Genomic DNA, 14,871 nt, shown 5'->3' with positions numbered 1-14,871 from the left:
TCGTGGCAGTGTTGCTATTAAATGTGCCTCAATCTACAAAAGCAGTGTCTGCAGAGTAGAAAGATTTTTAAAATGCCTGACTTGTGCGAGGGATTTTCCCCTCTCTCCTGTTTGCTGCAATTTGCTGGAAAAGCACATAGCTATCCTTCCTGCAGGCATTTGGAAATTCTCTAGAACTCCTTGATTGTTATAATCCATAGATTATTTCTACTATTTGATCATAGAACTTGGTAGTGAAAGAGTTAAGACATTTCTTTTGGATTTCTGAAGTCCTGACAAAATGTGAACAAAATGTGAAAAGAGCTCAACAGTAAAATGTCCATAAGAGGTTTGATATTTGTTTCATTGTACTGGATATCAATGTTTGAAATTTTACACAATTGAAATAGAAACTCTATTTAAATCCAAGTGTTGATGGCAAGAAAATATTTATAAGATGTTCTGAAATTATTAGGCTAAACAAGCAGTTTTTCTGCCCATGAAATTCCTAGGCTATGCAGTCACTAAGTTAGGTGACAGATGGGACCAGAATTACTTAACTCTTATAATAAATATTTTTAGTGTACCGTCAAACTTCCAAGAGACAAAGCTTGGTTTAATGTAATAGTACTCTTTGATTCTGGCCATGAAGAAGTGTTAGCTTTATTTTTACAAATAATGAATTTTTCTTGTGTTCTTTAAAAGAAATAATAATAAAGACCAGTTTGCAAAGAAATCTACACAGTATAATGCTATATTGAGAGAGAAATTAGAGCAACATTTTCTTTAAGAGAAGTAAGCTCTTTGTAGTTACTAACAGAACTGCATATACAATTTTGTTGACAACCTTATAAGGAAAAGCAATTGTAAGAGAATTACCGTGACAGTCAAATGATATCTGATACCAGAGCATTATTTAATATTAATGGATATCAAAAGGATTGTTATTAGTTGCTAATTCATGAACAGTGCAGGTTGTGGTGATTTTGATAGTTTTAAGACTAATCGTTGAGAGTCTGACCTGACTTTTGCTAACTTGGTGCACTGTTGTGTTTTACACTCAGTCTTTACACTTCTATTAGCAATACCTGCTTGGTTCCCTCAATTTTACTCTGCTAATGTTGCCAGCATAATTACTGTAAACTTCAATTAAGGACGACATGCCATTTGTGATACCATATTTCATTTGGCAATGCTTGTTACTGTGATTTTTTAGATCTTGAAATGAAATTAGAGAAATGTTTTATAAAAGAAAGGTTTCCCTGTGATTTCCATAGTGGTCTGTATTTTCCTCTTTGATAAGGCAATTTTAAGATCCTACCTGTTTCTTACTGGAATTAGGTGCAATACTCAGTCTTTTTTGCTCATTCTGCTTGCATAGAGTTTTCATAAACTTCTGATTTCAAAAAAAATTTATGAAAATGATTAATGTTTCTTAAGTCCTAAACTTTAAGTATTAAATCCAAAATACCATCCAAAGACTGTGTGGTAATTTATAATATGAAATTTATGGAAAGCAAGTGTAGCAGCAGTATTTTTAAAATTACTCAATGCATCTTTAGAAATCAATGTAGATGGGATCACTTTTCTTTTTGAGTCACAGGAGAAACAGAAATAAGCATAGTGCCTTTGAACTCTGAGAACTAAGACTGATAGATTATTGTAAAGTAGTAACTAAGATTTATTACCTGCAAAATGTGATTATATCAACTTTTTCTTGTAAAAATTCTTTTCAGCTCAATCTCTAATTCTAAATGTTGTGAAATCCAAGTGAAATCTTTACAATTGTTCGAACTGCTACTTGGAATAGCTAATTTATGCATTACCAGATGCTGTGATATTATACACTGTTCATATCTCATAATCTAATGTAAAATTCATTAGGGCACTTTCAACTCCCTTAACTACTAATTAATGAAGAAGTAGGAAGCAGAGTTGAATTAGTTTTAAAAATTTGCTCTAAGGTAGGGTACGCAAGCAGTTGCTATTTGTATCCTGAACAATTAGCATATGACTGTGTAGTTATCAAAAATTTAAAACAATAAAAAAATGCTTTAGATGATTTTGTATTTTTACCAACAAGCCTTTTACCCCAGTTTTGGGATTAATGGTATTATCTTAGGAAATAATGACTTTGTTTTTCATTTGAAAACAGACTAATTCTGAAATACATAGTTTATACTTTTGGCAATTGGCTCTCATTTGATCCAAGATGGCCCATGTTTTTATGCAAACAGAAAATACGAAGTGCAAAGAAATTTCCACAGACATAAACTCCACTTTGATGTGTCTTATTAGTGTTATCACAAATCAAAGAAAAGCTATCTCCTTTTCTAAAAGCTTTTCATATAAGTTTGGCAATGCCTAGGCTCGCTTATCAATAAATCATGTAATTAGTGATTTTTTGAAAATACACCTCTTTGTTAGTAAAAATTAACAGTAAAGTTTGTACAGCTAAAATAAGAGACATTCATTTTCCAGAAACATTTTTCAAACTCTTTTTATCATAGCAAGTCATTTCTCAAGAAATGGATTTTACAAACACATATATTGTCCTTATTTGTCATGGAAGCATAAGCATTTGAAAGATCCTTTGTTACATATAACAAATCTCAGAAATCCATACTGCAAATATTACATGCCAATGGCTACTGTGTTCAGTAGAGGATCAATTATCCTTATTCAATCTCAATTTGAGATCTTTCTCTAGATGCACAATATTATGTTCAATTCTAGATGGCGCTCGTGCTACCCAATATATTCTTGTATGTCTAAATAGACTGGAATTGGTTATGAGGATTGTTCTAGTAATATGACACTTACTCTATCGATAGGCAATTTGGGTGCTTTAGTAATCCATGGAACACCCTATCATATGAATGTTGGGTCATTAAGAAAGAATGAATGAAATTGTAGACATCAAGTTTCATACTGTTTCTTCTTTACATATTTAGTATTGGAATGTTTTATGGTACTTATTTGAAGGTTGTCTTGACATTTATCAATTTTTGACATTTATCAAATCTCAGTACATAGTGTTACTGAAAAATCAAAACCCAACACATTTTCCTAAACATTTGTCTGAGGTAGATATTGCCTGGAGCTCTGTTTCAGGCTTCAAGATTGCAAGCTATAGGTGGGGTGAAGTTCATCTCTCCAATTAAGGGAAGCAAAAGCAATTTGAATGAACGTGTCCTGTTAAGCATTGAATTATTATTTAATGGGCTAGAGTATTTCAACTTTAGTGAAATTATCTTATATAAAGCATGAGATAAGCATTAATCATGCCATCAAATAGAGAAATTTAGATTGGAAAACAAACAAAAACAAGTGCCTTTTTTATACAAGTTTGAATTGGTTGTTTTCAACCTTAAATTGACATCACTGAAGTTATTGTGGGTCAAGTTATTCACAGGTAAAGATGTGAATATCCTTACGCTGCATTTTTAAAGTGTGAAGAGAAAATAAGGGGTGACCTTGAGCAAAATCAGAGAATTATGAAAGCATGTCTCTGGTCCTATGCACTTCATTTTCCTATCTCCTCTTTTCCTCCACCTGAGGACAGATTTCAGGGTACATTGCCAAACCACTTTGACTTCCTCACCCATTCTCCATCTCTGACATATATGAACACAAGGCAGCTACGTTTCCTACAGAGGATGTGTTCTGGAAGACCTCATATAATTCAAAATTCACAAAATTCAGGAATGATTCTGGCAAAAATTGACAAATGTTTCTATGTCCTAGCCCCTGTAGCCATGTCATGTGTCAATTCAGTAAACATAGTTAATAGTCATCTAGCCTGCCAGCTTCAAAGTTATGGTATTCTTGATTAATTTTTTAAATTTTTAATTCAATCTTTCAAACTCTGCTGACAAAATGTGATTATAATAATATTTCTTATTGCACTATATAAAATTTGCATTCATATACACATAAAATGCCACCATGCTGTACTCAGCTTTCTTGTACTCTTCCATCAAAATCCGCTCTCATATAACAAGAAAGCAAAAAACAATAAATTGTTTATACTTGACTGCAAATGAATATTGGACTTTATTGAAATCATATTGCCCTTTATTAAAGAATTTATATTTTCAATCAGGAGTTAAAGGATATGTGGGAGGGATTCAACATTCTGCTTAATCTCCCAAATTCTGCCATTGCTGACAAATACAGTTTGAAATTCTCTGAGTTCAATGGCCAAAACTCCTACATAGGCACTCAGTTGTCCCTTTAGTTTCAGAAGGAAATGTGCATTTTGATGTTTTACTACATTGTATTTTTTGTTATTCACCATGCTATTAGTATATTAGGCAAGCTTGTAGGGCTTAAAGTCTCTATTTTTCCAACAAAGGAAACAACTTATTTGTATTTGTGAGGGCTTGTTTGTATTTGTGAGAACTTTAAAGTATGAAGTGGTCTGACTTCAGAGACTTAGACAAGGTAAATTTAAAACCCATGTGTTGACTGAATAATCAATACGTTAACAATGTACATGCAGTCTAAAGGGAAGAGCTGCTTTTATTTACTCCTGCTGGTTAAGGTAATCAAAGCTTTCTTACCAGCAATTTCAAGAATTATACATTGATGCTTTATTTAAGTAATTGATGAAACATTCAAGTTTTACAAGACAGGATAAAGACAATTGAGGATATTGTACATTGTTTGTGATGTGTATCATTTATGGCCGTGGCAGGAAAGAGAGCTCATACTCAGGAAAAGAGTTTAGTAAAGGGACTATGTATATGAGCAGGGTGTAAGGAACTCAACAAGGGATGATGTGTACTTTGAAATTAGAAACAACGGACTACTGAAGGGGCAGTGGGAGGCAACCATTTCTGAAGCTTGGAGGGGGAAACCACATGGAGAGGGCTGCTTGACAGGGGCGGTGACCTTTCATAAAAGGGCACAGCCAACCCACGGGGACCTGATAGGAAGAAAGCTCAGGTTAAAAAAAAAAAAAATGTTGGAGACTCTTTCCTCCTTCCTTCAGATTGTCTGCTGATCCTTTCCATCGGCTGCCCCCATTCCAGAAGCCAGCAGGAAAGCTACTCTAAGCAGAAGAAATATGCTCGTGGCCATGTTGATTCCATCAGATTTGCCCACCATTTACCCATCACTTATCAGGCCTTTAAAAAAAAAAATATTAGCTGTGGTCACATTGTGCCCCTTCAAAAGATATCCGAAGTGTCATGAGCTAGCTAGTCATATCCCTGGGCAACTAGTAAGTTTCTTATCATTCTACCAAGCGTGTTACTTTCTTTGTTTATCTTTTACTTTGGACATACAGACTCTTTGCATATTTTCTTAAACTTCAGAAGTAAAATTAAACAATACCTTCAAACAAGATGACTATTTTTCCAAGAAATCACTGTAATCTACCAAGTTAAATATTACATGAAAAAATGCACTTTCTGCTGTATAGTAATATGATATTACAACCCAGTAAGATGCAGTTATGCTTTGCATTTGCTAGGTATGTTGATTAATCTTCTTTGATAAAGTATATGTTCTTTACAAGGTTGTCCATCATTGGGATACATTTTTGAGTTGGAGGGCTAAGGTCCACGTGGAAGAAACCAAAGTCCACAGGCTATGATAGAAATCAATATTGATATACTTTTTTGTAGCGTACACTAACCAATTTGACAAAACAAAAAACAAAACAAAACAAAAAAACAAAAAAAAAAACACTTTTCAACAAGCCAACGCAAGGTATGGCTCTATAACTATCTTTATCCATTTCCCCTGCCTGATAGAAACATTACAGTAATGTTAATATCAAAATATCCTTTATTAGGACCAGTATTCATTTTACTTTTTTAAAGGTGGATGCATAGATTCTGCAGTAGATCAACATATAATAATAACTGAGGGTGGGCAACTAATCATTATTTTCCAACTTCAGGGACAGTGAATTAAGAGAAGAGCTGGATTGAGGGAGCAAGGGGCCATGACAAGTTTGGGATGGAGGAGTAAACTCATAAAAAGCGTTCCATCATTCTACACTCTTATTTATGTGTCTCATGTCTGTTCTACTGTCTGGGTCTGTTTTCTTTCCTCTAATGCCTTTTCATCAGACATGATTCTTATTGACTATAATATATATTATTATTAAAATAGAAATAGGAAAACAATAAATAGGAAAAAATCCATTTTTTTCTGAGAACTTGTTCCAGGAAAGCTGCTCCCTCTGCTCGCCCTCAGCTATTCTTCTGGAAGGCAACATCATGCTCTGAGAAAGGCTTAGCAGCCTTGCATTGGAATTCCAGCTCTAACGCTAACTGTGTGACACGTGACAGTCACCCAGCTGTTCTGAGGTGGGTCAGTTCATCTTTAAAACAGATATACTTACACACATGCCTGTTGCTGGTGGCATTCAACAAATGATAACTCTTGTCATGACTTTTTTATGAATAGAATCATGCTCCTCACAAAAACAGAACAAAACAAAACAAAACAAATGTTCCAGTCCTAACCCTTAGCCCTGGGGTATGAACTCATTTGTAAATAGAATCTTTGAAGATCCTATTAAGATGAGGTCAAACTGTATCAGGCAGACCTTAATCCAGTATGCCTGGTGTCCCTATAAGCCAAGGACACAGTAGGAGGGGTGAAAATAAGAAAGAAGGAGACAGATCACCATGGGATGGAGGCAGAGATTGAATTATGGGCTGTTGGCAAACCACCACCTGAATGCTATGAACTTTGGAGAAAGCATGGCCTGCCAATACCTTGATTTTGGACGTGTAGCCTCCAAAATGGTGAGAAAATAAATTCCTGTAGTTTAAGCCAACTGGCCTGTGGTATTTGCTATAGCAGCTCTGGCAAACTAGAACGTTATTTCTGACCTGACAGCAAATAGGATGCCCTGCTTTTTGTTGTTGTTGTAGCTGTGTTCAAATTAAGTTCACAACTAAGGTAATTAGATACTTAATCATTATTATGCTGCCTGCTAATTAGGAATAAATAGAAAGTAACCTATGTAAATGCTTGCAATTTTTAAACTCTTATGCCTTTTATCTTTATTAGTTTTTCATTAACTATAGAGGCCATTTATTCATTCAACCAACATTTATTAATGCCTATTAAAAGCTGAATCTTGTAATTTTGAAAGCTATTTCTTTATCATGCCTGCCTGCCCCACATTACTCCACAGCATATAAATGCATGGGCAGTTAACTCAAGAAGCAAATGTATGCTAAGGTTTCAAAAAGCAGAAGGTGTCAATTTCTTTTGTTTTTAGCCAAGGAGAGGCAAGGGCAATGGGCAACCTAAGTGAGGCAATGAGCCTTTAAAATGCATGCTTCTGAAAAAAAAAAAAAAAAAATAGAGGGACGAGGTTGATCAGAGGGGAGCTAAACAAGCAGCTTGGTAGAGAGAGGATCATTGGGATTATCTGTGGGCAGAGGAAGTTTTGCTAAAAAGCAAAATTGCCTACACTACCAGACTGCTGCAGAAACTACCAGCAAAGCTCACAGAAGGGTCCTATTTGCAGTCCAGAGAAATACTTCTGTGGCTCACAGAGCAGTCAGGTAGTGAATGTCACATTTCGTCATCTAGGCACCTGATCAGATCCAATTTCTTCCTCCTTTGGACCCTGCCTGCTTCTCTAATGTGCATTGATTTCATTCTCCTTTTTGAGCTTTCATAGTGCATACTGTCTATCCAATAGTGTTCAGCATTTAATTACTTATTAACCCTGTATTATTTAACAGATTCAGTGTTTGGAATCATATCTCAAGTAGAACAGACTCTTCTAAAAGTTAGAAATAATATTTAATAATTCAGCTCTACTCTAATGCCGTGTTTAGTGCATAGTCGGGAGGATTTCATATGTAAATGTCAGTTCCTTCTCAATACAATTTAATGTGTTCCTTTCTGAATCATATTATTGAGCATAAGCTATACTACTGGAGCATCCCACAGGACACCCAGCTCAAGGTGCCAAATCCAGGGTGTGCTGAGGCTAAGGTAGGAAACTAGATTTGTGAGACTCTAAACTACATCTTTGTTTCACTTCATAGTCCTTCCTCCTCAAACTCAAGCCCACCCTGCAGAGCTGTGTAAATACTTTATTTCTCAGCTCAAATAACATCTCCTAATGAGCCATTTCTTGACCACCCAATCCAAAATAGTATGTCCCACCATCACTTTCTTTCATATCACCTTATCAGATTTATTTTACAGATAGGGTGACAAAAACTGAGACCCTTTTGTGAGTAGGAGATAATTTTAATAATCTTGGTAGGAATACAGGCTTACATTAGGATTGTCCCAGACAAATTGGTGTATTTGGTCATGTTTTCCCTAGAAATTAACTGCTCTCTGAAATAATTTAGATTACCTGGAATTGTCCTCAAAACTAGATTTTAAACTCCTTTTCAAGGATCATGTGTGTTTTGTTCATTGTTGTAATCCAGTGCTTATACCATGCAAGTGCATAGTAGATGGTCAATAAATAGTCATGTCTGACTAAATTGCATACCACCAGTGCTTTTCAGGGTACAAAGCTACACCATTTTCTACTTCCATTTCTTTCCATTTCTCCCCCAAGTTTGGTACGATTGTGACTATTTGCCTCTGTCACCTCTTCTAATCTTGGCCACTTCAGCTGCTCATTCTACTCCCTGAGATGTTTTGGCTGTTTTCTTATCATTGTCTAGTTCCTTTCCCTATATAGAAACCTTTAATAGAAAATCCAGGACTCCTGAAGTTTAAATTCCCTCTAACTGTACAGAGGAGATGTAACTATACATTTTTAAGTGGCTGAGGTGCTGTATCCTTGTTCATTGGTTTCAAAGCCATATATCATAGGGGTAACACATATAAATGTATATATATTTGCATTTTCTCATTTTTCTACAACCAATATAGTATATGTATAATGAATGCATTTTCATGTTTAAATTAATAAAATATATATTTATGTCTCTATCTGTGTAATACAAATTAATAAATTAAGGTCAGATGTTTGTAGGTTCTTCCTCACATCTGCTATGGTAAACCTGCTGGAAACAGAAAGATATCACATTAGGTATATGGTAATTTCAGAGATTTTACAAAAAAAAATATACAATTCTCTATTTCCAGGCATGGAATTGGCCTGTTTTCTATCTGTTTTTTTCTCCAACTTGCTTAAACCTGGAAAAGTAGTGAATTTCCCCTGTCTCAGTATTATCACCTCGACAATAGAGAATTCCCATATTGTAAGGTTACCAGGTTAGGATAAGAGACTTAAAGTCTGCCAAATCAGTCGTGTTCCTCGCCTGTTCAATGTTTAGGTTGTTTTATTATGGGAGTTACATAAAAGATCTTCTTAACCATCCTTTATTTCCCTGACAAAAGTCAAAAGTCTTCAAGAAGCTATGCAGTCAGCTCTATATAGGGCTTTCAGAACTTTAAAGCTCAGTTTTATGCTGTGTCTACTAAAGTTCCCCAAGGGAAACTAGTTAGCTGACTGCAGGATGTATACCAAATACATGCAAATATACCTTCCAATGACGGCCACCTCCAAGTAAAAGCACCATTTCAGAACTCTGAAGGTTAAGCAGCTTGTTAAAAATCAATGTAATGAAAGGGCTCAGCACAATAACACGATAAGGCCAATAAATATGTATACCATGCACTTGCACTCATATACATAACTGTGTAGGAATATATTATTAGATCATAAACAAATCCACTCTCAGATGAACCTTATAAATCATTTGGTCAGACTTTTTTATTTTCAGAGGAGGCTATTGAGGCCTGAGGTACTTAAGTGATTTTACCAAGATCATAACAGCTAGTTAGTCCAATTACTAGTCTGTTACCTTGCCATTCCAGAAGCACATTGTTCTCATAGCCCTACGTTGTGACAAATGCCCAAGGAAGCAGCTTGATCTCAAGAGAACCACCTGGTCTTGGGAGCCAAGAAGACCTGAGCTTAAATCTTAGCACACTGGTGTCTTGGCAAGTGACCTTGTGCAACTTGACATTCTTCCCATGACAACAGTTTTCTCATCAGCAAAGCAAAGTGATTCCAATTCAGGCCACCACTATGTACTTTTTCAAACCTGCTTTTAAAAGGGCAGTAGCTGGGTTCAGTACTTACTCAAGGAGTCCTAAACTCTGGTTTGGATATTGTTAAATCAATGTAAAGTACAGTAACATCATCCAAATTTTTGAGTCCTCAAGAAAAGGTCATGTATTCACTTTATATTAATTTTAAATTTCAAAAGTAGGCAGAACATATGACTCAAAGGCTCCCTGTAAAAATCATAAAATTTTAAATTGATATATCTAAATGGTGAAACAAAATTTGCCTACTTAGAGGATTATAGTTTAATACTTATTGAAAAATGCCTGATAATTGTATATTACTCCAATATGTGCAACAGATATTTTTGCTAAGATTTTGTGTCTTAAGTCCGTAAATTGTTTTCTTTTAATTGGTAATTGAAAAGGGTTTTTTTCACAAAAAGATAAAATCAGTGACTATTAAACTTGGCTTTCCCAAGGATATAAAGTAATAGATTTTTTAAAAAAGTAACAATGAGAAGTAGAAATTAGTTACTTCAGAAATCAAGATTAAAATGTCCTGATTCTTTAAATTATTTATGCTTCTGATGATGAAATATCTCTTGGAAATAGTATATAGAGATGGGAGGCATACACAGATCTTATAACCCTATCTTTAAGAAAGCCAAACTTATTTAATAGGTTCCATTGTTTTATGTTTTAAGACTAGTTTTTACCAATAAATAAGATAAATCTAGAGAAGTATTTTTTTATGAAACATGAGTTTTTAAAATTTCAGAGTCACTATATACTTTTGAAGAACGTGCAAAGGCTACACACTCAGCACTCAGAAGAAAAGCACACATTGCAAGTGTGAAGTCACTCTATTCAAGTCTATAAAATAGATAGTGAGACTTTAAGTGCATAATACTTCTTTTTGTTCCCTTTAGCATGATATATCTCTATTACAAAGTAAGTGTTTTTTTGTTTTTTTGTTTTTTCCTTTTTTTGGGTGAAACAGTATATTACAGATCCTGACCTCTGTAGAATGATGGACCTGTGTTTGAAATCTGACTGCACCAATCATTAGCTTGTATGACTTTGGGCAAGTTGCTTTACCTCTCTTAGTCTCAGTGACCTCATCTGTAAAATGGGGATAATAATAGACCACCTTTACAAGGTTCTTGCTAATCGTGCAAATGATAAAAATATGTAAGAGAGTGCCTGATACAATGAACTGTTCAAGAAGTAAAAGGTGTTTTATAAAAATAATGTTCATAAACTAAGCAAGGCTTCCTTTTGCCTCTAGTATATGTGACATACTAAGAAAGAATAATGAAATATTTGAAAATGAATGAGGTACCAACCGTACCATAAAGAAGTTTAAAATTTTCTACAGGAATTAATACATATACATAAAAACCTTAGTACAGTATTCGCAGAATTCAAACAGGGACACCACTTTGGACTGTGGACTTTTGGTAAGGGAGGGGTTCTTAGCAGTGGTAACATTTGTGCTAGGTTTTACCGGCCATGGATTTGGAATTGCTGAGTTGGAAATTGGAGCTTCTAGGAAGAACAAAGAAATAGAGTCAGGGGATCTATGGAGAAAAATGCCTTGTTAAATTTCACTCACCCAGCAGATATTTGTCAAGTGCTTCAGCTCTGCTAGGCACTGTTCTGGGAACTTGGGATATACATCAGTGAACAAAAGATCATTGTCTTCCTGTAGCAGGGAGACTGGTAATTAACATACTAAATTAGTAAATTAAATGGTAGGTTAGTGGGTGATAAATACTGGGTAAAACTGTAGCAGAGAAAGCAGGATTGGGAGCATTGTGGAGGGTGGGGTGGTTATAATTTAAGTACAGTGGTCAGGATAGACCTCTTTGAGAAAATGACATTTGATCAAAATCTTGGAGCAATTGAAAGAGGCATGGGAATAGATGGGGAAACCAATTCCAGGCAGACACCAGACAAGACAAAGGCCCCAAGGCAGGCTTGTTCAGGGGACAGGAAGAGGGTCAGTGTTGGTGGAACAGAGGAAAACCAGAGTAATTGGAGATGAGGGCAGACAAGGAAAGAAGATTTGGATTCTTCAAAGCCATAATGAGTACCTGAGCATTTACTCTGAGTGAAAAAGGAGCCACTGCAGGATTCTGAACAGAGGAGTTTGAATTAAATCACTCTGACCACTCACTGATCTTCTGAAAATGATATGGTACAGAAGTAGACAAACTACAGCCAAGGGCCAAATGAAGCCCATTGCTTATGTTTGTATGACCCCTGAACTAAGAATGATTTTTACTTTGTTAAATGATTGAAAAAAAATGTATCATAAAAGAATAATACTTCAGGATGCATGAAAATCATATGACATTTGCATTTAAGTATTCATAAAGAAGTTTTAATGGATACCACCATGGCCATTCATTTACATATTGGATATGGCTACTTTTTCATCACAATGGCAGAGTAGAGTGGCTATAATAGAGTCTGTTTGGCCTGCAAAGCCTACAGTATTTATCATCTGACCCTTTACTCCGGAGGATCAAGGATAGAAACAGGTGGAAAGAGTAGAAGCTCGGACAGAGTAGTAGCAGTGGAGGCTGTAATGGAAGTTTGACAGCATTGCCAGAGGAGAAGAGCATCTGGAAGAAATGATTGGAAATGTGGACTGGGAGAGGTTGTGGGGTTTGAGTGCACTGCTTTGGAACAGGAGGCACCACAGGTTTTTGAGCAGGGGTGTGGCACCACTGTTGCAACGCTTTAGGAAGCCAAGTTGGCAGCCACTGTTACCACAGACAAGAGGTACTGATGGCCTGGAAATGGAGAGGAGAGGATGACAAAAGGGAAGATTCAAGAGCATTCTGAATACATTGAGCAGCTTTTTCATTTTCTGTGCCAGTGAGGAAACTTCTGTGATAATATAGCAGTTTTCAAACAAGTTTAAAAATATCTTGAAGTGCTAGAATACTAGTATTCTAATTATATACACTTGAGTTAAAATAGACTTCTTCAAGTGAATCAGGCCGGATACCTTTTACAATTTTGGATATGTAATATTGAAGGTACGAACTCAGAAGGAGACCAACAGTGATCTATATAAATATCCTGGAATTCCATTCTGGGTTTCCAACTTATTTAATTGGCATTTATTTGTTAAAAGCCAAATTGTTTAACTTGGTATTTCTGTTTTGTTCTATGGACTACTTTCATAATCTCTATCTTTAATCTTAGTTTAAAAGTACTTCTCTGGAAATCCATTCTCTTTCCTAAGATATAGAACCATGTTTTGTTTTGTTTTGTTTTCCTGGAATATGTGCTTTGGAAGATTGATGAGTAAAAAGACATTTAACTAATTTTTATGTGTACCTTAAGTAATCACAATCTTATATTTCACAGAGGACTTGGTTCTCCATAAAACAAAACAAAACAAAACTTTATGGTTATAAAGTGTTTGCAATATTATATATATAATCTTATCTGACAAATTTAGAGAAATAGTATTTCAAAGATTGTGCCCAGTTATACAGATTTGTTTCATGATACATGTTTTCCAAATTTATTTAATCCCATCTTTCCAAATGAAAACTATGATAAGTAAAGCTAAAACATGAAAACATTCCAACTAAAGGAAGAATAGAGTGGGCTAAGATCCTATGAAACTGCTTTAAGAAAGGGTTACATAGCATAAAATAGAGCTTATACCCACAGCTGATGTATTTATATGTGAAGTTCAAATTTCCTTGAATGAATATATTTCTGTGGACAGAATTTTTTAGAAATAACTATATTCCTGAATTTGGACTAGTTAAAAAGCAGTGTGAAATATCTCTGCTGAGATGAGAAGAGTGTGGGACCTCCTGTTCATCTAAAAATAACCATTCTTTACCAAGAAAAAAGAGTTGGTTCTCTTCAGTAAGGTTTTCCGAGGGAAGAGTCATCTCTGGAAAAGATTTGAGGATGAGTTATGTGGATTATTGCTTGACTTTGGAAATATCACTCAAGTTCATAATGAGGTAATCAAGTCAGGAAGATGATAAAGTTCATTTCATATTTTTTGAACTATCTTTGTTAAAAAAGAGGTGGGGAGTGTTCTGTTTTTGTGCTTCAAGAATGCATCCCTAACTCTCTGAAGTAAAATACAAAAGTGTCACAAAAGTTGTTAGTGAAACAACTTAGTGAAGATGGTCACTGTCTAGTAATAGGATACGGATGCACCAAGCCATTCTGGAGATTTTTTAGAGGAACAGGAGTGTGGGGCCCCAGGAGGCAAGTGCATTGAGTGCCATGGAGCTCAGTATGGTCACTTCTCAGTGCATCTTTGCTGATGGGCTGAATTTACCTAAGAGTTCAGTGACCACGCCTGGGGTAGAACTCCAGTCTTGGTCTGGAATCCCTTTCTCTTTCTGCTCGTCTAGACCACAGGCCCTCATAGTGTATGTACATTGGTGGAAGTAAGCTGATTATATGCAATCCTTGGACGAGGTGTTAAATAGCAGTTGGGACATACAATAAGGAAGTAGTTCAGTTCAAGTTTTCTTTCAGTCATTTGATAAGATCAGTGGACAGCCTCAAGTTACTAAAAACATAGCTGTACCACCATTCAAAAACCTAAGTCTCTAGTGGACCAGAGTCTTTTTAAAAGATACTTTCACCAAGAAATATATGGATTAATGTGGCCCTCCAGAGTAGTCACTTGAATTACATGTACAGAAGGCCCACACCCCAATCCTGGAATGAAGTAGAAAGGTACACATACCCATGCACGTGTGTACTCACACATAAACACACACAATAATTCTTGCCTGATTCTGTGATCTTCCATGTCCAGCAGATCAGGATTCTAGTTATTAACTCTAAGAAAAGATTTACATTATGATC

General features: G+C 35.5%; 1 protein-coding gene across 3 annotated transcripts in view; it reads left to right on the top strand.

Annotated features, from left to right (window-relative positions):
* The window catches only part of KCNIP4 (potassium voltage-gated channel interacting protein 4), a 1,211,769-nt gene that overhangs the window by 250,518 nt on the left and 946,380 nt on the right, over positions 1-14,871 (top strand). The gene's annotated exons all lie outside the window — the stretch shown is intronic.

This window comes from Choloepus didactylus, chromosome 3 (assembly GCF_015220235.1).
Source record: "Choloepus didactylus isolate mChoDid1 chromosome 3, mChoDid1.pri, whole genome shotgun sequence".
Taxonomy (NCBI): domain Eukaryota; kingdom Metazoa; phylum Chordata; class Mammalia; order Pilosa; family Megalonychidae; genus Choloepus; species Choloepus didactylus.
This window is presented reverse-complemented; position numbering and strand designations above follow the sequence as displayed.